Below are 22,830 nucleotides of genomic sequence, written 5' to 3'. Positions count from 1 at the left end.
TAGGCATGAGATTATACAACATAAAACTGACTACAAAATGGCACTAAATTGGTGGTTTCACTCAGAGCCTGTAGAGATGGCTTGTGTGGGAGATTAAAATGCAACATTGGTACAGTAGGGGATGTGTTTTGGGGGGGTTCGGATGCAGGCATATCAAGTTGAAAAGGCTTCTGTCAATCTGACTGTGCTATAACCTGGCCCGGAGGTGCTAAAGGAGGACAATGGGTGTCCAAAACGAATACAATATGCTTTATTTGCCAGTAACAGAAGATTCACCTCTGTCTTTGCTCCCACTTAAAATAAAAAATATTCCAAGAAAGGGAGACTTTTACAAGGAGAAAGCATCAAAGATGAAAGTTTACTTCAGAGATCCCAAGTGATTGAGGTGCATAATAGATCTGAACTTCAGAAAAAGTAAGTAGACAATGGAGGCCATTCAAGCCAACCAATGCAATTGTGCACAAGACAGCAGCACTGTTAGCAGAAAAGTTAGTTGCTGCTCTTTATTTATGGTCAAAGTCACAAGGTACTGCTTGTGAAATTTTATGGATATATAATTTAAACTGATGCAATGAGAATGATTAAAATCACTTGATTACAGGTTACGAGGTGCAGAGAACAAACAGGTTCCTTGACTTCTGGAACTATGCAACTGTTGGCACATGTTCCATATTGTTCCTTCAAATAGGGATGGTCAGGAATCACTGTAACTGCATGATTTTTTTTTAATGGAAAGTTAAAGTATACAAGATAAAAATAAAGAAAAATTCTTATTTGCTTCAAGTATTGTAACACTCTACAGCGTTTAACTGTATTTGCACACCCCCTAAAGTCCAATACCTCAGGTTGAATAAGTATATCAAGACTGAAGCTAAAATGCTCACTTGTTTGCAGTGAATTTGCTGATCTCGCAATGTTTTTTTGAGATCAAGGCATGGGACATCAGTGCTCGAAAATAGTCAAGCAGGTCGAAAAGTTAGGTCTAGCACAGTCAGCTACAAAACTAAGTTCCCTCCACTCTGCTCCAAACAACATTCTTCTACTTCAACCGCAGAAGTATTCCTCCTACATCAGAATGGCAAGCTCCATTTCCCACACCAACTGCGGCCCACCCAAATGCCTGTTCCAACTGGTCTTCAGGTGGGCATGTTTTGTACAATAGGCTCATGCTCAGAACAAAATTATTTTATATAGGATACATGAAGATCAAGTTACATAGATTAAGAGCCTACAGCACAGAAACAGAGTATTCAGCCCAACTGGTCTTTGCCAGTGTTTATGCTTCATCTCACACTATCAACATATCCTTCTATTCCATTCTCCCTCATGTGCTTATCTACCCTCCCCTTAAATGTATCCATGCCTTTCGCCTCAACTATTCCACATTCTTACCACTCTTTAGGTAAAGAAATTTGTCTTGAACTCCCTAATGGATTTATATTTATGATCCCTACTTTTGGCTCCCACATATTTTTCTCTAAGCCTACCCTATCAAATGCTTTCATTATCTTTAAGATCTCTATCAGCTCTCCCTTCAGCTTTTTAACTAGGGAAAAAAGCCCAGCCTGTTCAGCCTTTCCAGGTAAGTAGTTCCTTTCAATTCTGGTGTCATCCTTGTAAATCTCTTTTGCACCTTTTCCATTGCCCTTTTAATCCTACTTATAATATGGAGGCCAGAACTATGCACAATACTCCAAGTACAACTACTTTCATGCCACCAGCCTGGGCCTTATTTGGTCCTAAACCCCAGGGGTGAAAGGCCAGTGTCTAACACAGCATACCAACTCGTTTCTTTTACTGTTCTTTTTATTCACTTGTTGCCTCCTCCCCGCAATTCCCTGTATCTCTCCTGAACATAGAACACCATCCAAGTGGTTGTACCCAATGTAAGCCTGGACAGAGAAGAGGATAACAAGTCTGCCTCATCATTTACCAATTAAGTGAGAGAAGGAAATGAAAAAATATTTACTGAATATTTTGCTCACTGGAAAGTTATGGTTTACATCACAAAATAGCAAAACATTTACTGGCACTTGGCTTTTAAATAAAAGTGATCTGGCCAGAAGCTTCCCATCAATACACTGGAGTTCTAAACAAAGCTAAAATTCTGGATATAAGTTCCAGAGGAGCTTTCCAAGAATCTGGAAAAAGAAATGCTGTCCAAACCAGAAGCCATGGGTGGTGGAGAACTTGCAAGTCTTGACAATGCAAACCACGACACGCAGTCAACTGAGCTTTTACTTACACTATTTCTTACTCATAGTTTATCTTGCGTGAACTTCATGGGCCAGAGAGGTTTGCAAAGGTTTGTTTTCAGTGCGGTTGCTTCACTTATCAAAGAAACCTACATCAGAACCTCAATACCTGATAGTATCAGCAGCTTGGGATATATGCAAATTCCCCAGTACATACATTTAAACTTTATACGAGGCCCAAAAAGCTGTGGGCTGCATCCAAATGACACACAAAGGCAACCATCTCCGCCACAAGGAAGACCAGCACAGACCAGGTCCAATAGCATTCATGTAACTCAACTATGAAACTGGAATCAAAGCCCAAATTTGGGCTTTCCTTCCTTATGGAGACGAGGTTACCTGCCTCAACAGGTTTGCCTGGGGGTGCAGGGGCAAGACAAGAGAAAGAGAAAACAGCCCCCCCTAAGCTAGTTGAGCATTTTATCAACAGCATCCTGCTTTAAATAACAAGTATGCTATTAATAATAGATACAGAAAGGAAACAATAAAAAGGTCAAAAACCTGTAAAAGGAATCTCAATCTACCTTCAAAGCATCCAGAATTTTAGCTAATGTAGTACAGTACAAAGTAATTTCTAAAGGGGAATTGGCTTAGCATCAAATTTTCACATTATGTAAATGCACTAAGAGATTTGGTGCACAAAAATTATAACCTCCTTGCACTGTAAATGAGCTCCCACTGAAACTTTCCCACAGTGTAAGATTAACTTGATATGTTCCATCTCGTACCCACCGACCAGCTGGAACAGCTTGGTGAGAGACTAGTCAACTGTGTAACCCTAAACCACTAACAATAAAAGGAATTCACAGAGTTTATCCTCTAACCAAGAATGGGCTCACAAAAAAGACAAAGTTTCAGTTTCCTTAATCTGTACCTTTCATGGGTCCACGCTCAAGCCCAATTGGTGAATGCTGTAGTCACAGCAGAGACTGAAATCAACAAGCAGTTCAGTGGCCAGGCACGATTACCCTACAACACTCTGCAATGAACATAGATTCTAAAATATCCTTATATTCATATTTGAACACTAAATCATATGAGCACAAATTATACTAGAAACGAGAAAATGAGGGATAGAAATGGCAAGATTAGGGAACCACGGATGACAGGTGAAATTGTGAGACTAGCTAAGAGGAAAAAGGAAGCATACATAAGGTCTAGGCGGCTGATGAAAGACGAAGCTTTGAAAGAATATCGGGAATGTAGGACCAATCTGAAACGAGGAATTAAGAGGGCTAAAAGGGGTCATGAAATATCTTTAGCAAACATATATAAGGAGAAAGAGGGTAACTAGAGAAAGGATTGGCCCACTCAAGGACAAAGGAGGAATGTTATGCTTGGACTCAGAGAAAATGGGTGAGATTCTAAACGAGTACTTTGCATCGGTATTCACCGAGGAGAGGGACATGACGGATGTTGAGGTTAGGAACAGATGTTTGATTACTCTAGGTCAAGTCGGCATAAGGAGGGAGGAAGTGTTGGGTATTCTAAAGGGCATTAAGGTGGACAAGTCCCCAGGTCCAGATGGGATCTATCCCAGGTTACTGAGGGAAGCGAGAGAGGAAATAGCTGGTGCCTTAACAGATATCTTTGCAGCATCCTTAAACACGGGTGAGGTCCCGGAGGACTGGAGAATTGCTAATGTTGTCCCCTTGTTTAAGAAGGGTAGCAGGGATAATCCAGGTAATTATAGACTGGTGAGCCTGACGTCAGTGGTAGGGAAGCTGCTGGAGAAGATACTGAGGGATAGGATCTATTCCCATTTGGAAGAAAATGGGCTTATCAGTGATAGGCAACATGGTTTTGTGCAGGGAAGGTCATGTCTTACCAACTTAATAGAATTCTTTGAGGAAGTAACAAAGTTGATTGATGAGGGAAGGGCTGTCGATGTCATATACATGGACTTCAGTAAGGCGTTTGATAAGGTTCCCCATGGCAGGCTGATGGAGAAAGTGAAGGCGCATGGGGTCCAAGGTGTACTAGCTAGATGGATAAAGAACTGGCTGGGCAACAGGAGACAGAGAGTAGCAGTGGAAGGGAGTTTCTCAAAATGGAGACGTGTGACCAGTGGTGTTCCACAGGGATCCGTGCTGGGACCACTGTTGTTTGTGATATACATTAATGATTTGGAGGAAAGTATAGGTGGACTGATTAGCAAGTTTGCAGACGACACTAAGATTGGTGGAGTAGCAGATAGTGAAGGGGACTGTCAGAGAATACAGCAGAATATAGATAGATTGGAGAGTTGGGCAGAGAAATGGCAGATGGAGTTCAATCAGGGCAAATGCGAGGTGATGCATTTTGGAAGATCCAATTCAAGAGTGAATTATACAGTAAATGGAAAAGTCCTGGGGAAAATTGATGTCCAGAGAGATTTGGGTGTTCAGGTCCACTGTTCCCTGAAGGTGGCAACGCAGGTAAATAGAGTGGTCAAGAAGGCATACGGCATGCTTTCCTTCATCGGACGGGGTATTGAGTACAAGAGTTGGCAGGTCATGTTACAGTTGTATACGACTTTGGTTCGGCCACATTTGGAATACTGCGTGCAGTTCTGGTCGCCACATTACCAAAAGGATGTAGATGCTTTGGAGAGGGTGCAGAGGAGGTTCACCAGGATGTTGCCTGGTATGGAGGGCGCTAGCTATGAAGAGAGGTTGAGTAGATTAGGATTATTTTCATTAGAAAGACGGAGGTTGAGGGGGGACCTGATTGAGGTGTACAAAATCATGAGAGGTATAGACAGGGTGGATAGCAAGAGGCTTTTTCCCCCAGAGTGGGGGATTCAATTACGAGAGGACACGAGTTCAAAGTAAAAGGGGAAAAGTTTAGGGGGGATATGCGTGGAACGTTCTTTACGCAGAGGGTGGTGGGTGCCTGGAACGCGTTGCCAGCGGAGGTGGTAGATGCGGGCACGATGGCGTCTTTTAAGATGTATCTAGACAGATACATGAATGGGCAGGAAGAAAAGAGATACAGACCCTTAGAAAATAGGCGACATGTTTAGATAGAGGATCTGGATCGGCGCAGGCTTGGAGGGCCGAAGGGCCTGTTCCTGTGCTGTAATTTTCTTTGTTCTTTGTTCTTCTTTGAGAAAGGTCATTCAGTCTATTGAAGTTGATCCTTCTATGAATGAAGGATGATTGAAATCTAAATGAAGGCATCAGCTTTGCTCAGTTGGTAGCATTCTCACCTCAGGGTCAGAGCACTAAGAGTTCCAGCTTGCCTACAACGCTTACATCTAATTTCGGTTGGCATTCCAGTGCAGTTCTGAGGGAATGCTGCACTGTTATTCTTCAGATGAAAAGGTAAGGGAGGCCTCATCTGTTCTGATAGTTCAAATTGAATGAAAAGATCCCATGGGCTTGAAGAGAAAAGGAGTTCACCCAGTCTCCTGACCAATATTCTTCCTTCAAACACTGCCAAAAAACAAGTAACATGTCATTCATTGCCGCCTGACAGACCTAACTATGCACAACATGGCTGCTATGTTTGCCTACAAAATAGCAGTCAATGCACTTCAGAAGTGATTCATCGGATAAAAGCACTTTTAGCATGCGATAAGGCACTCGAGAAATGCTTTGGAGATCTAACGTTTTACAGAAACTTTGTAGTTCTGATTTCTAGCCAAATAAAATATTTACAGCAAATTATTTGAGCATTTAAAATATTTAAGGTAGCAGAGTGGCACAGTGGAGGGCAGCACAGTGGTTAGCACCGCAGTCTCACAGCTCCAGCGACCTGGGTTCAGTTCTGGATACTGCCTGTGCGGAGTTTGCAAGTTCTCCCTGTGACCACGTGGGTTTCTGCCGGGTGCTCCGGTTTCCTCCCACAGCCAAAGACTTGCAGGTTGATAGGTAAATTGGCCATTGTAAATTGCCCCTAGGTGTCAGTAGGTGGTAGGAGAATTGAGGGAAGGTGGAGATGTGGTCGGGAATATGGGATTAATGTAGGATTAGTATAAATGGGTGGTTGATGGTCGGCACAGACTCGGTGGGCCGAAGGGCCTGTTTCAGTGCTGTATCTCTCTATGACTCTATGAAAGGATAAATCACATACATGCCTACCCCCAGCCTGGCACAGAACTACACCCTAATCATTAATACTATATTATATTGACTATCTGAGCAACCTCAAGCCCCTGGCTAAAGGAAGGGAAGAGAAACTAAAAAAACAAGAGTATAAAAAAAGGAATACAGAAAAGAGAATAAAGCAGTGTCCTCAGCGCTACCTGAAAAAGTAGATAAACTTTAATGGCCTTGCCTATTTTTAACCAATACATATAAATAATGGCTGCATCCTATCTACAGTCAAATAGCTGTGAGCTTAACTTATTTTAAGTTCTCAACTTGAGAATTACAATTACAATTCACCAAAAAGAAATCTATACCCTTCCATAATATATTAAGGTCCACAACCAGTGCCTTAGTTGGACCACATCTAGAATAGTGTGCAGTTCTGGTCCCCACAAATGGGAGAGATAGATTCTGGAAAAGAGTCAAAAGAGGGCCAATAGATTAATACCTATCACAAGAAGTTGAGATAGTTGATCTCATTACTCTGGAACAATGCCTTTAGGGAGATGTAATTGAATCATAAATGTTGGAGGAACTAGACTGTGTAAATGTGGAAAGATTGCTTCAACTAGCTAAGCTTGAGAGAAGCAAGGCACATGTATACAAGTTAGATATCAGTTTTTCATTTCCCATGGGGTCACTGACCATTGGAACAAGTTGCTCACCTCATGTAGTGGGTGCAAGCTTACTGCTAACAGTCAAAGGAAGCTGGACAAGTAACATAGAATTTACAGCACAAAAAAGGCCATTTGGTATCTGCTGGTGGTTATACTCCACACTGCCCTCCTCTCACCCTATTTCACCGAACTCCAAGCATATCCTTCTATTCCTTTCTCCCTAATATTTAATCTAGCTTCCCCTTAAGTGCATCTATACTATTCGCTTTATGGACCAGGGGACCTTGCTATCACGATATACAGGAGTTTGAGGTACTTCCTGCTCATTGTTACCTCCTAGAACTGATTTTTTTAAAAATCACCTTTGGGGGTTCAGCGAGGAAGATTACAAAATTAGCCGAGGTTTATTTTTCGCCTACTCCCGGTGATTACATAGCTGCTGGTGGGCGGAGAACATCAGTGTTCACTGCCTAATTGCTACTTGGTTGACTTGATGGACCGGTATGTTCGCATTAACCACCCTCAAAGCAAATAATGCCCATTTGGAGCCTTTTTCAATTTACTAGCAGACTTCTCATGGCATTGCTCATGATACATTGGGATTATTACAGTTTTGAAAGGAGCAATATACCATGTAATGCATGACATATTATTCTGCTGCTAAATGAAAGCTCTGTTTAAGTTCATTGGTTCCTTTAAGGTCGCAAAGTTTAATTGCTGTAAGTGAACACAGCCTGCAGTCAATTAGAGGCCAATTGATGGGGAAGTTTTTCCTATAGATTGGCTGCAAGTGCCTGGCTCCTTCTCCAAGGTCAGAAGAAATCACCAAGAAATGACGGGCTCTCTCTTTCAGTGCAACACAGAAATTTTTGTGCAAGAGACACAAACCTCACAGTGTCATTTATGCTTTGCAAAACTTCTAAATAAAATGGTAAACTTTGGTGAAAGGCTGAGGTCTACAGTACAGGCCATCAAGGTTCGAAACCAGACGAGATAAAATTAAAGCAACATCAAGCTTCGGTTTTTATAGACTGAAGGAAGACTGAGAGATGCAACGAGTTCCGCGTGGGAAAACATGAGTTTTAGAATACTTTCCGGACTTCAAGGGAAGAGGAGCAGTGTGTTGGATGGCATTTCTGAAACACTACAGGCATGTCCCACAACCACTCTATACAGGCTTCATAGCAGATGTGCTGTGCATCTTGTTCAGGGACAGAAATAATACTGCAATCTGCAAAGGTACAGATATTTACCCAGCTCATGGGTAGCCCTTAAAAGCCTGACAGGTTTCCAGTGGTGGATATCAGCCTGTAAGGAATCTCATTGCTTCTTTTCCCATATATGCTTAGCAACTAAAGCACAAGAATGGTTTGGTGCAACAAGTGGTTGGTACAATTCCTAATCTCATCCCTGCTCCAAAAGGGGGGATGAAACGGATGGCTCATGGCATTGATATCCATTGTCACCCCTCTCTATTTCCCTTGGGCTCAAGTGCAGAACCTTCCAGCCCGGAGATCTTCCGCTTTACAAGCAGGAGCTCCAGCACTTGGAAGGAGTGGGTGCTCTATTCAGCAATCTGCTCTTACACCACACAAGATCAACAGCAGCAGCGGCAGTTACTAGATCCATCTACCACTCCATTCTGCAGCAAGTGGTTCAGGCTCCACTGGAAAGAAACTGGGAAAAGTTACATTTCGTCAAAAATAAACTGAAGTATTCTCTCATTACTGCGCTGCTTTTCCATGAAGGTGCAAGAAAACCTGCTGTGGCTTTCAAGAGGTTAGTCAGCCATAATAACACTAATTGGTCAAGTCTGACTTCGAAAAACTGATCTAAAGCTTCAGGAGTAAGTAATTGGAAGAGAAATACAAGTTTTCGGTTTACACACCATTAGCGGTTAGATCACTGAAGCTAAATGAGTAGATTGGCTGCGGAGTAATCATTAATCCCTCCATCAAGGAACAAGGAAGCTCAGGCTAATTAAGTCTCTTGGCAACTGCCTTCAGTGTTAATCAGCTCTTTGGGGGCTCTCTCCCAACCCACCACACAAAACCTTTGCATTCATGCACCAGGCTCACATTAAAATACCAGGTGTTCCAAAATCTGGGAGCAGTGTTACTTCCACAGCGTCTGTGTTCGACGTCTGGCTGTGTTCCACAATGCTGGGGTTCTTCCGGTCCCAGCTGTGTCCTTCCATTTGTTGCTGCCTTCCCGTTAAACAAAACAAACTACATGTGTGAAAAAGTTAGCAAAAAAAACCTCTCCAATGCTTCAGAGCGCTCCAACTATTTTTCCCCCAAGTGAGTCATGATAGAAACATCAAAAAAGACACAAGAGGTAGGCGCAATAAATTTAAAGAATTTTAAAAGTCTCTGGAATCCAGCTTTCCGCAAAAATATCTCTATCTTTATTACATTACAAGCAACTACACTTCTAAAATACTTGATTGGCTGCAAACGCTTTGCGATGTCAGGAGAATGTAAAAGGCATTATTATAAATGTCTTTCTCTCTTAGGATGAATTAAACACCTCCACATAAAATACTAGGAAAGTATCTACTGTAAAAACAACAGAGTGCTTGCAGTTTTGGTTATTATAAAACCAACTAAAATACTCCGTCTTAACGTTCCAATCCACCCTCAGTTTCTAACACATACAGTACAACAGGATGAAATTCAATACTAGGCTGTTATTGGCAACAGCACATCAAGCCTCAATGCAGCAGGCCAAGAGATGGGAGAATGCGGCTCTGTTGCAACCCAAGACTTCTCATAGTAAGTTGTCAACCTCAGCCACACACTAGCATGAGGGAGTGCTGAAGGGAGGCAGCTGCCTCTCCACAGGGACAGAAGGAGAAAAGACACACAGCAAGCACTGAGGGAGAATCACAGTGCTGATATAATCTACCAATGCTAATGTACTGTAGGAAAATAGCACACATCATAAAGCGGAGCCCAGTAGTACCAACAAGAACAACTGCTGACACAGAATGTAAAAGGGCCAGAGTGATGAATGAAGTTCACATTCCCGGAACATGATCAAAAGCCAGTTGGAACTGTACTGCTGGGTATTTTTCACAGTTCAAATGGGCACAGCATGTCAAAGTTACATACCTACCATTACAACAGCCTTTGGTTAGCTCAGTTAGCTAGATGGCTAGCATGCAATGCAAAAAGACAGCAACAGCATGGGTTCAATCCCCATACCGGCTGTGGTAGTTCATGGAGGCCTGCTTCCTTGTCTTGCCCCATGGTTGTGTAGTGGTGCCCCTCAAGCTATACATCACCAACTGTTTCTCTCAAATGGGAGAGAGGCCTATAGTCCTTTGGAACTATGGCTAGAATGAACAACAACAGCCTTCATTTAGATAGCACCTTTAACATAGTAAAATGTCCAAAGAGGATTCATAGGAGCGTAAATCAGATAAAAATCAACCCTGTTAGAAAGGAGGCAATATTAGGAGGGATGGCTAAAAGTTTGGTCGAAGAGGTACGTTTTAAGGAATATCTTGAAGAGGAGAGGTGGAAGGGGTGAGGCTTAAGGAGGGAATTAGGGCCTGGATGGTTAAAAGTTTTTGATCTTCCCAATGTTTAACTGGAGAAAAATCTGGCTCATCCAGGTCTAAATGTCGGACAAGCAGTCTGACAACACAAGCAATGGAACGGTCAAGGTAGAGCCGAGTGTAGTCAGCGTACATGCAGAATCTGACATCAAGTTTTCAGATGATGTTGCCAAGGGACAGCCTGTAGATGAGAAATAGGAGGGGTCCAAGGATAAATCCCTCGGGGGTGAGTCCAGAGGTAAGGGTGCTGGAGCGGGAAGAGAAGTTACTGCAGGTCACTTTATTGGAATGATTCTGACTATAGTAGTTACAAACCAGAAGCTAGTCATCTGCTGGGTAAGCAAGGGTGCATACAGCATGGAAAGGCCCGCATGAGTTACAAACATACACGAGTGTGAAGAAGCGTAGGAAAAGACCAATATTTCCATCTAACTTGTCTCACCCAGATGGGTACAACCTACATGAACTAACCACACCCTTCGGAAAACACACTGGTAAATTCTTCTCTGACCTCCCCCCCCCACCCCCACAAGGCAAGCAAACAAGTTCCAGAAGTGTACAGTAACATAATTACAGCTATCCCCTTCCTTTTACAACGTGGAATGTTCTCTTCACTTCTAAAAGGTTGAGCAATCAAGCTACTTCTTTGAGAAAGAAAAAGCCTTCATATTAGAGTGCTGTTGAGACCAATATACAGGCCTCACGCCACTGATGTAACCTCCAAGAGTAAATGGTGCCCACCCTGCTCTCCCCCCTCTGCCCCCATCCCCGCCATTGGTAAGAGCAGCCCACGTTTTCCATGGAACATCCAATCTGCTGTTCGACCTAGGTCCTCCTTTAGTGACCTGAGCTCCCAAGATATTTCAGTACACTAGGGTGCTTGTAGTAGGACGCAACATATCAGCATGCAAGTATGCAGGTACGTAGGTGGCCCCAAATCCACGCCAAGCAGGAGCTGCTAATTATAGCCTTTGAAAAGAAAGAAAAGTTAAATATTTGCAATCTCCTACCAAAATATTTGGGAAGTACAATTTTCAAGGTACTCCACACATGCAAGGGAAGTTTACATGCGCAGACACACCTATCTCAAAGCACCCAATAGGAATGTAGTAGATCAAGAGGTTTCAAATATAAAAATATGATAGTCAGAGAAGATGGTCATTTTGGCCTCACTCCCCTAAGACCTGGACCGTACCATGCCGAGCCAGGATATTAAAAAATCTCATGGCCTTGTTAATTAAAGCATACACACCATGACATTATTCAGATATTTCTTTTTAAACTTGAAAACAAAATGAGCAATTTAGTTAAAACTAAAATACTTTTTGCCAATTGGTAGCACAACACAAGTCCAGTCAGTGTCTCCCTGCCTCACCAGGAGGAGAGTCCTCCACTCAGGGTTGAGCAGAGCCAGGTGATATGACATGGAAAACAGGGAGGGACCTGCTCCCCACATTTATTATCCTGAAGGCCAATCCATAGCAGGTATACATTGTGGTTAAAAAAGACTTGCATTTATATAGCACCTTTCATGACCACAGGATGTCCCAAAGCGCTTTACAGCCGATTAAGTATTTTTTGAGGTGTAATCACTGGGTAGGTAAGAATGTGGGGTTGAGGTTACAATCTGATCAGCCATGATCTTGTTGAATGGTAGAGCAGCCTTAAGGGGCTGAGTGTCCTACTCTTGCTCCTAATTTGTATGTTTGTAATGTACGAAACGCAGCAAACTCCCACAAACAGCAACATGATCATCATGAGATAATCTGTTTTAGTGATGTTGATTGAGCGATAAATATTGGTTAGGACACCAGGGATTAACCCCCCCCCACCCTTCACTCTTCTTCAAAATAGTGCCATGTGATCTTTTACGTCCGTCTGAGGGGGCAAACAGGTCCTTGGTTTAATGCCTCATCCAAAAGACAGCACCTCAGACAGTGCAGCACTCCCTCAGTACTGCACGGGAGCGACAGCCTCGATTTTTGTGCTCAAGTCCTTGAGTGCGTCTTGAACCCATAGCATTCTTGCCTCTGAGTCAGAAGGTTATCAACTGAGCCATGGTTGACATGGGTTTTGATGAAAGGTCATCAACCTGAAACATTAACTCTTCTTCTCTCTCCACAAATGTCGCCAGACCTGCTATTTCCAGCACTTTGTTTTTCTTTCAGATTTCCAGCATCCGCAGTATTTTGCTTTTATTATTTTAACATGGGTTTGGTTCCCAGCACCGGGTTGTTTATACCATGGAGCACAACCAGAGAAACAGTGACACACCTCCCTTTGCCTACACTCCTGGAACATGAAAACATCCCTATTGTTATGCTTCAGTGGGACAGAATCAGACTTCTCGTAACTGTGGCGGCCAGAAGTTATTTCACAATACACTTTCACTCCCAATCTTCCTTATATTATAAACCTGCAGACTGTTACAATGTGAAGACAGTGCCTATGGGGGAGCGGGAGGGAGAGAGCAAAAGTAAACTTTTTCTTGTATCGTGTGCAGGAGTACCAGACTCTATAACAGTGCACGACATAGTTACAATTCACTATCAGGAACTGGAGATATTTTAAATGCACTCCAAAGAGAGGTTATAATTTTATTCCTACATCACATCTGGAATATTGTGGTCGGCACACACACCCCCATGTGCCAGTTTCCCGACTGAACTGAAATATATCCAACACAGTTTAAGCCCCATTCATGATAATCTTGGAGAACAGCAGCTAGGCACAGGAAAACACAAGCTGGGCTGCGATCAAAGAGCAGAACATGAAAAAATAAAAGGCCAACACCTGTTACTTGAAGTGAAGGGAGAATTCCTTTCATTTAATACACTTGAAATCCACCACACCTTTAAAGACTCTGATGAATGAGTCAGCATTTGTTTGTTCACCACAACAGTTTTTGCAGACTGTACTGTATCAAACGACACCATGCCAACTGGCTAAGCAACAAGTCACTTCCTAGTCCGACAAACTAAATCTAGTTAAGATAGCCCAGACCTTTATTGAAAAACATCTCCAGTACCTCAATTTGTTCTCAAGTTGATTAACTCCACCAGCGTCTCTTTTTTCCTTTGTTGTAAATTTTAGGGGTAACAGTTTTCACTCCAACACTTTGTCCAAATCAGAAAACAGGCAGAAAAGAAATCATTTCATCAGTTTATAGGATTTGATAGGAAAGACTTGCATTTATATACCACATCAGCGAAATATGCCTTGCATACAATACTTTGAAGTGCAATCACGGTTATATAAGCAAATAAGGCACACAGCAAGATCCCAGAAACAGCAATGAAATAAATAACCAGTTAATCTATTTTTGATTGTGTTGGTGGTGGGAGGACTGTTGGCCAGGTCACTCCATGCCCTTCAAGTAACACCATAAGACTTTAATAGTCTGTCCTGATGATTGTTTGCCAACCTCAGAGTCTGAAAAATGAAATGCCCCGAGGACAACAGCTTTGATAATGCAGCCCTCGCTTCGAATTCCTTTCCAATTGCACTCCTTGCATTGGAAGGTCAGCCTAAATTACCTGCTCAAATCCTGGTTTGGGGCTTGAACCCACAATCCACTGACTTTTAGAGTGCAACTAAGTGACCCAATTTGTGAAGATATGCCAGCATTATTGACTTGTCATGTTGGTATGACCCTGATATAGTAGACATGCCAGCTTGGCTCAATCAACAGCACTCTGTCCTTGGAGTAAAGATTGAGAATTAAAGTCCTACTCTTGGATTTCAGAACATAATCTCAGCTCACACCCCAAGTTAGAGCCGACAGAGGATGGAGGAATGAGCCTGGAATATGGGATGGAATCTGGATCAGCAAAGGCTCAGCCTCTATTAGTTTAAGATAGCACAAAATATCTCCATCAGAAATAAACAGGATTGGTGGGATAAGGTTACCCACCAGTTCCACTTCCAGAGACCCCAACGCACAGCATGCCCCCATCATACCCATGCACTTGCATCTCAGGTTGTGATCAAAAATTTCAGTGCCGTAACGGCAATTGATAGTGATTGCCTGCTAATAGGCAAGTGTCAACTTCATAAATCGAGACATTTTCAACTGTCTTTGACTGGAACTGACAACTCCACCCCTCCCCCAACAAAGCGCCAAGCTGCCACCGACAAATTCATCGCTCCCTATGTGGTGGATGCGTTTCATGCATCTGATCCCTTTACACAAGTGACCTCAATGCCACGATTTGGAAGACAGTCAGATAATGAGGGTGGCCGGTAACTTCCTGCATATCTGGCGGTGGAGCTGAGCACTAGGAGTCTCAGGGCCTATGGTCTTTTCCATCATACAATTTATTGTGACAATCAGGTGTCTAATTCATTGATCCAACTCATAACTCATATTTCTCTGGTCTTCGGGCCGCACAGTGACTAGCACCACAGCCTCACAGCTCCAGCGACCCGGGTTCAGTTCTGGGTACTGCCTGTGCGGAGTTTGCAAGTTCTCCCTGTGTCGACTTGCAAGTTGATAGGTAAATTGGCCATTGTAAATTGCCCCTAGTATATGTAGGTGGCAGGAGAATGGTGGGGTTAATGTAGGATTAGTATAAATGGGTGGTTGTTGGTCGGCACAGACTCGGTGGGCCAAAGGGCCTGTTTCAGTGTTGTATCTCTAAATAAATAAAAATGTCTGGATCAACAAAAGAAAGTCTTGTTTGTATGGCTCGAGTATAAAGTGAATTGTGCTAGAGAGAAATTCACAAAGGCTCAATTCAAATCAGAAGATGTGCAATTTGCAGGAGGGAAACCACAAGCTGAAGAATCCCAAAAAGACGACAAAGATAAAAAGAATTGCAAATACTGGAAATGCATAAGTCAAAAGAAGAAAGGTATGCTAATGTTTTGGGTGTAACCTTTTACTAGAACAAAGAACTGCTGTGTCCTGCCAGTATTCCCTCCATATTTCAGACTCTACAATCTATTAGTAAGTTTGAGGACGACACAAAGGTTGGTGGAGTTGCAGATAGTGATGAGGATTGTCAGAGGATACAGCAGGATATAGATCGGTTGGAGACTTGGGCGGAGAAATGGCAGATGGAGTTTAATCCGGACAAATGTGAGGTAATGCATTTTGGAAGGTCTAATGCAGGTGGGAGGTATACAGTAAATGGCAGAACCCTTAGGAGTATTGACAGGCAGAGAGATCTGGGCGTACAGGTCCACAGGTCACTGAAAGTGGCAACGCAGGTGGATAAGGTAGTCAAGAAGGCATACGGCATGCTTGCCTTCATCGGTCGGGGCACAGAGTATAAAAATTGGCAAGTCATGTTGCAGCTGTACAGAACCTTAGTTAGGCCACACTTACAATATTGCGTGCAATTCTGGTCGCCACACTACCAGAAGGACGTGGAGGCTTTTGAGAGGGTACAGAGGAGGTTTACCAGGATGTTGCTTGGTCTGGAGGGCATCAGCTATGAGGAGAGGTTGGAAAAACTCGGATTGTTTTCACTGGAACGACGGAGGGGCGACATGATAGAGGTTTACAAAGTTCTGAGCGGCATGGACAGAGTGGATAGTCAGAAGCTTTTTCCCGGGGTGGAAGAGTCAGTTAGTAGGGGACATAGGTTTAAGGTGCGAGGGGCAAAGTTTAGAGGGGATGTGCGAGGCAAGTTTTTTTACACAGAGGGTGGTGAGTGCCTGGAACTTGCTGCCAGGGGAGGTGGTGGAAGCAGATACGATAGCGACGTTTAAGAGACATCTTGACAAATACATGAACAGGAAGAGAATAGAGGGATATGGGCCCCGGAAGTGCAGAAGGTGTTAGTTTAGGCAGGCATCAAGATCGGTGCAGGCTTGGAGGGCCGAATGGCCTGTTCCTGTGCTGTACTGTTCTTTGTTCTTTGTTTTATCACAGACAGTTCCAAATCAGGTCAGAATTCTGATTCTAATCGTCAAGAGATGTCATAGTACAAAATGGTGCATACCAATCTGCCATTGGTTTTTGACCATGCCCTTGTGTCAACATTTACCATTGTAAACTGGTATGTCAACATTTCCCCTTCAATTTTGCTGTCAACTGTCAAAATACAATTGCAGGCTCAGCCCAGTAAGAGGATCTGTGGAGCAATTTTCCATGAAAAAAAAAACTTATTCTTTAACCAACCATGGGCAATACGATGTGCAATTTGCACATAAGCACGGACAGGGGGACCAATACATTACAGGAAAACTGCATTCAAGCCAATCCATGTCTTATTTGATACTCTTAATCCATGTCAAATTGCTGCATTATCACCACCAGAGACAGTCTATAATAAGCAGTATTGCAACCTAATTTTAAACAGTTTGATATGTCCCCTGCAGATACATCCCAAGTTTAGGGTAAATTGTACTTCTTGGTGTTTTCCACAATTCAAGTGGATATGGTGAAATGCCAATAGAGCAGCTGTGTGAAAATGACACACAACCACCACTATGCTGTATTGTAACTTTAGTGATAACACTGACCCTTATGTACAGAAATATTGCAACACAATCAAACAGTTCAGAGGAGATAAACTGCAAGAGTAAGATGCATATCATTGTTTTTCCATTTATCTGCTAATACAGACTTTCAAATTTGCCATTATTGCAACTTTTTTTTCTGTGACTTTGTGCCATATGACAGGCAGCATTTTTTTTAAAATAGAATTACAACAGGGTTTAAATAGCATAATTCGACAAGAGTATTACATTAACAATGTACTGCCAACATCTGTATCTATAATAGCTGCATTACGCATACACACAAATACAGGACATAGCACTTCTCAGTAATGAACAAATAATTTGCAGTCAATATGATGTTATAGCCATGGACACCTGTCAACAAAGTTGACACACAAATAATTCTGTGTAGGATACCATCTGCATCCTGCGATTAGCTTCCCAATGTATAAATCACTCCCGAGCATCATTATTCCATGCATAAATAGATCTTGCCAAGGTCTCACTAGAATAATATGAGCTTTCTCAATCATAATTTATCTCCCTCCCTTAAAAAAAACATTCCAATTTACTGGTGCATTCTGCACTCAGCAAGTGGAGGGAGGCAGTGCAGGCAGACAGTGTGGAGACATTTGAGGGAGTGAATTATTGAGAGGCTTTCATTGTTGGTATCAGCCAGATAAAACTCTTTTCCAGTCCTGTAATTTTCCATGCGAGATGTTAGTGCTGGAAATCCATTTTAGGCACCCAGTTTCAGCATAAAAGTACCCCAAGTCAGTTACAACAGAGTTAGATGCAAACTTAAGGTCATTCTGCCTTGTTCCCACCAATGTGTTTCAGCCCCAACATCAGAACAGCACTCCCAACTACACCACTGGGACATTTTCCATTTCTCCAAACCAGAGACCACGTTGCCTCTCAGAACAATTTCTAATTTAATGCTGAATTAGGCACATGCTGAAGGGATGCTTGCCAAGCTTATTTCACACAGCATTCTCTGAAAGATATAATTAACTTCCGAGACTTTTTTTAAAGATGCTTTGAAGGGTGGAGATCAAACAACACAAATATGCACATCAACTACATTATCACATTGCATCCAGAAACATATGCAGCCTCCAGGAAAAAGAGTCAAGTTATGAATGATGAATTCTTAAAAGGGCATTTTACCCCTCCAACCCACCTCCCCCCCCACCAAAGTGCATGTGAAATACCACATCATGATGAAAGTTACAGTGCAATGCCTCTCTTTGCAGCAAAATTGACATGAAACCTCAAATTTAAGACTTGCATCCTCATGTTTAAATCCTTCCTTGGTCCCATCGTTTCTATTTCCAATTTTCTTGAGCCCTAAAACTTCCTTCCAGCATCCACCCACCACCCCGTCCCACTCCCATCCCTCGAACTCTCTGTTCCTCTGGCTACAGGCTCTTGTGCATCCCACCATTGCTAGCAATACCATCAGCAAGCCTTGGTCCCAGACTTTGCAATTCCTTTGTACAGCCTTCTGCCTCTCCATTCCCTTCTCTTCCTTAAAACCCAAACTTTTGATCACCTTTTCTAAAGTCTCCTACTTTGGCTTGTTTTTATTTCTCTGCCTCTCCAAAGTGCCTTGCGACAATTTTTTAATGCAAGTTATGGTTACATTTGTGCACATGACATTATCCGAATATGATGCACAAGTGATTGGTTCTTCCCCCTCAGAAGATTTAAATAATCCCTATTTAAAGACTATTTGTAGAATGAGAGGGAAATCAGGTAATAGCCATCTGGCTAATATATACCTGTGGGATGGGTAGGAAAAAGTATTCACAGGAACGTTTAGGAGCAGGAGAAGCTCTTTGGCCCTACAAGTCTATTATTTTTTGCTTGACCTCAAGTCAACTTTCGTCACAACCTCCTTCGAACACTGCCCTCCAAGAAACAAGTCCCATGAATTTATTTAAACCAATCATTTTAAAATCTACAAACTGAAATCCTAGCACAAAAATTAGATCAGAACTGAGATTTAATCTGAAAGCCAACCCGAAAAATAACTCTTGCTTGCCAACACTTGCCTTAGGCCCAAATAAAGTTGGTGGTGGGGGGGGGGAAGGGGTAGAGTAACTGCAGCCAGTACTTGAGTTGTTAGCAGGCTGCAGTTACACTGCTGACTGCACCTCAATGTAGGTCACACCAATGTCAGCCAGTGCACTTGGATGGATGCACAGGGTTCTGCTTCCTTCCCCACAGCCACTTCATTGTAATTTTTTTTTTCAGAACACAGAGATCTCAGGCCTCTATTTACACAAGAAAAGATCTTGTACGATTTTTTAAAAACTCCTTAGAGGTCAAACAAACTACCTGGGCACTATTAAAATACAGGTTTACACTAGCTTAGAGTTATATTGCAGCCCCACATGAAAACTTAATTATTCAAATAGGCTTAAGGACTGGGTTCACACCAGTTGCTGCTTGGGGAACAGACTCCAGAGTAAAATTGCCATTTTCATATTGATACATAACTGAAACCCACTCCACAGCAACAGAAAAGTGTCAGCTTGAATTGCACTATTTAATGGGGATAAGCAGCACACATACAACAATTCAACTTTTCTTTTCCAATTGATGTATATAATACTGGCATGACACTGTGCTCAGGGTCCTTTAACAATCACCAGGAACACAGGTTTACAAATTCTGTTTCTACTGCACGGAATTCCAGGATTTTACTTTTTTAACATTAATACAACAGACCTAGCCTATATATCTGCAGACAAAGAAGCTGCTACTCCCCACAATCAATTACGCTGATTAAATAGCCAAGTTGTTATTTTTTCAATTTTTTTTAAAACCGAACTATGGGCGGCACAGTGGCGCAGTGGTTAGCACCGCAGCCTCACAGCTCCAGCGACCCGGGTTCAATTCTGGGTACTGCCTGTGTGGAGCTTGCAAGTGCTCCCTGTGTCTGCGTGGGTTTTCTCCGGGTGCTCCGGTTTCCTCCCACAGCCAAAAGACTTGCAGGTTGGTAGGTAAATTGGCCATTATAAATTGCCCCTAGTATAGGTAGGTGACAGGGAAATATAGGGACAGGTGGGGATGTGGTAGGAATATGGGATTAGTATAAATGGGTGGTGGATGGTCGGCACAGACTCGGTGGGCCGAAGGGCCTGTTTCAGTGCTGTATCGCTAAATAAAAAATAAATAAAATAGTGGCTTCGGTCACTATTCACAGGCGACGGAAAAATGTCAAGTTTGTAAACCTCTGTCCGTTTATTTAACAAGAAACTCAGCAGTTCTGTAAACACAGGAGTGGTTCAGTTAACTTTACAAAAAGGAACCGGTTAAACCAAATGATAAACAGTACTGTTGATTGTCAGACACCACATCGAACATCGGAGTAATCATATCCTGAAGGCTGCACTGGGAGTGCTTTAATACCAGCACTGGGGTTCCCCATAAGATCTAACCTCAATCCTTGCAGTACTCAAGCAGGTTGAACCGTGCCGAATTGCTACTTTAGCAGACAAATCACCTCTCCCCCAACTACAATATTAAAGGTCTGATAACAAAGCATAACGCTTTAGTGACAGATCCGGTACAGAGCGCCCAGAAACACGATCGGAAATGTAATCTATCAGCAACTATTCAGCGCTCCAGTAAATGTGCTCAAAATAAATAGAAAAAATATATAGATATTTGCAAAATTGCACCTGATACTATTGTAACCCACCAGCCAAACCCATTCATAAAAAGCAGTTGATCAAAATGTATCACTTAATAAAAGATACAATTACCACAGACTCAACACTCCCCAATTAAAATGCTTTCGAAATCTATGTTTGGAAAAAGTTATAATTAACAAGTCCATGTTGGAAATATTGAGGACACCAAGTGTTTTTTTCTCTCTCGTACAAATCCACCCAGATGTAAAACAAGAACTGTTTTTTCCCCTAAAAAAACAAATTGTAATGAAATGTACTTCAAAATACGTGCTTGGAAGACAAATGAAAACAATAAACTTAAAGAAAAGTTCAAAGCAAAAACTGAACCGGAATTTACAACTTCTGCAAACAAACTTCTAAAAGATTTAGAAGGGGAGAAAATAAACTTTTATTTAAAAACAAAAACACACAAGGATCTATTGTGATTTTCAGAGCTGGGAGCTTGAATCCCAGTTACCTTGTATCTTTAACCCCCAACAAAACACACACACTGGGCTCCAGGTAACAATGCAGTAACAAAAAAACAGAACAAAGCCCACACTAAGAAGGAGGGATCTTAAAATCACACGATTGCAAACAAATTCATTTTCTGCATGCATTTTTTTTCCAAAAAAACTCTTTAAAAGAAAGGTCTTTGTAAAATCTTACCTTAACCAGGCCTCGTTTAATTAAAACAGCTACTTTTAACTGAGCTCTCTCATTCCCTCCGTCTTCATTTTTTCCCTCTCAGGGATGTTACCGACTCATTGCACTTTTACTGTATTATATAATGCTACTTTTGTCCTTCTTCCCCCAGCTGATATATATTTTCATGTAGTTAACCTTGGTTACAGGCCGGAATATAGCTTTAACAAGGGGGGAATTTAATGGCCTACTCCTGCCCTCTCACTGCCCCCACTTGTTGCTCCGGAGACTCAACTCTTTACCCCCAAACTTGGATTAATGCTACTGCGCCTGCGCACTCCGTACACGCCCCCTTCCCTGCTTCCTAATTGCCATTGGTTGAACCCCAATCATAATCCCGGCTCCCATTCGCTCCCTCTCATGTCAATTATAACCTATAGTCGATCTATAGGCTAAATTGCCAAGAGTTTTTAGGACCGCCCCTTATTAAATTCTGTGGGTCTCAGATCTTTTTCCATTTCCCCCAATGTGGTAGGGATATTTTAGAAATCTATATTCCACTATTTGTTAACAAAAGATTTAGAAATCTATATTCAGATTTATTATAAACACGCTGGTTAATATTACTAGGTGGGAAACACAAACATACAAACACATTAGTGTTAACTACAGATATTCGCTTTGAATTAACATAATTTTGCACTAATTTGACTTTTATAAGTAACATCACTCTCAAGCATGGTTCATTAAACTCAATAAAAGATATCCTCTTACCCCTCCACTGCTTGTCCAACATTCAGTCTTGGATGAGCCATAGTTTACACCAGCTAAACTTTGTGAAGACCTGAGCAAATGGCTTCAGACCCTGCCACTAAATCTGCCCTCTCACCTGTCTCATGCTAAACCAGGTTGTTTCCAACATCAATATCCTATTCTGCACCAAACTGAGCTTCCAAACCCACTTTCTCTCTTTCACAAAGACCGACTACTCCCATCTTTACAACATCACCTGCCTTTGCCCTGTCTCTGGCCCATCCGCTGCAGAAATCCATATCTACCCTTTCCACCAGACTTAACTGTTCCAATATTCTCATGGCTGCCCTCCCATCCTTCACCGTCTGTAAACCAGCTCATCCAAAACTCTGCTGACAACTTCCTATCTTGCACCAAGTCCTGCTCATCCATCATCCCTGCCCTCATTGACTGCCAATCATCCAATGCCTCAAATTTCTAATTCTCATTGTTATATTCAAATCTCTCCCATGGCCTTGCACCTCTCCATCTGTGTAACCTTCTCTAGTGCTACAACCCCCAACGCCCCACCCAAATCTCCATCCCTCCCTTTGCCCCACCTCTGTTAGCCATCAGCTGTCCCGATCCCACACTCTGGAGCTCCCTCTCTAACATCTCTGTCTCCCTACTTCCCTCTCCGCTTCTAAGGCGCTTCTTAAAACCTACCTAGTTGACCAAGCTTTTGGTTACCCTTTCGAACATCTCTTTCTTTGGCTCAATGTCCATTTTTTCCTTACACCTCTGTGAAACAAC

At 42.4% G+C, this 22,830-nt stretch overlaps 1 protein-coding gene across 5 annotated transcripts in view; it reads right to left on the bottom strand.

The window, feature by feature from the left end:
• Positions 1 to 21,600, bottom strand: part of LOC137352536 (A-kinase anchor protein 13-like) — a 424,312-nt gene extending 402,712 nt beyond the window's left edge. For all 5 annotated transcript variants that reach the window (XM_068018105.1, XM_068018107.1, XM_068018108.1 and 2 more), the window contains exon 1: positions 21,310 to 21,600. The gene's annotated coding sequence lies outside the window, so the exon portion shown is untranslated. The remainder of the gene's footprint in view (positions 1 to 21,309) is intronic.
• Positions 21,601 to 22,830: the final 1,230 nt, after the last annotated feature.

The sequence above is a fragment of the Heterodontus francisci genome, chromosome 38 (genome assembly GCF_036365525.1).
Source record: "Heterodontus francisci isolate sHetFra1 chromosome 38, sHetFra1.hap1, whole genome shotgun sequence".
Classification (NCBI taxonomy): domain Eukaryota; kingdom Metazoa; phylum Chordata; class Chondrichthyes; order Heterodontiformes; family Heterodontidae; genus Heterodontus; species Heterodontus francisci.
This window is presented reverse-complemented; position numbering and strand designations above follow the sequence as displayed.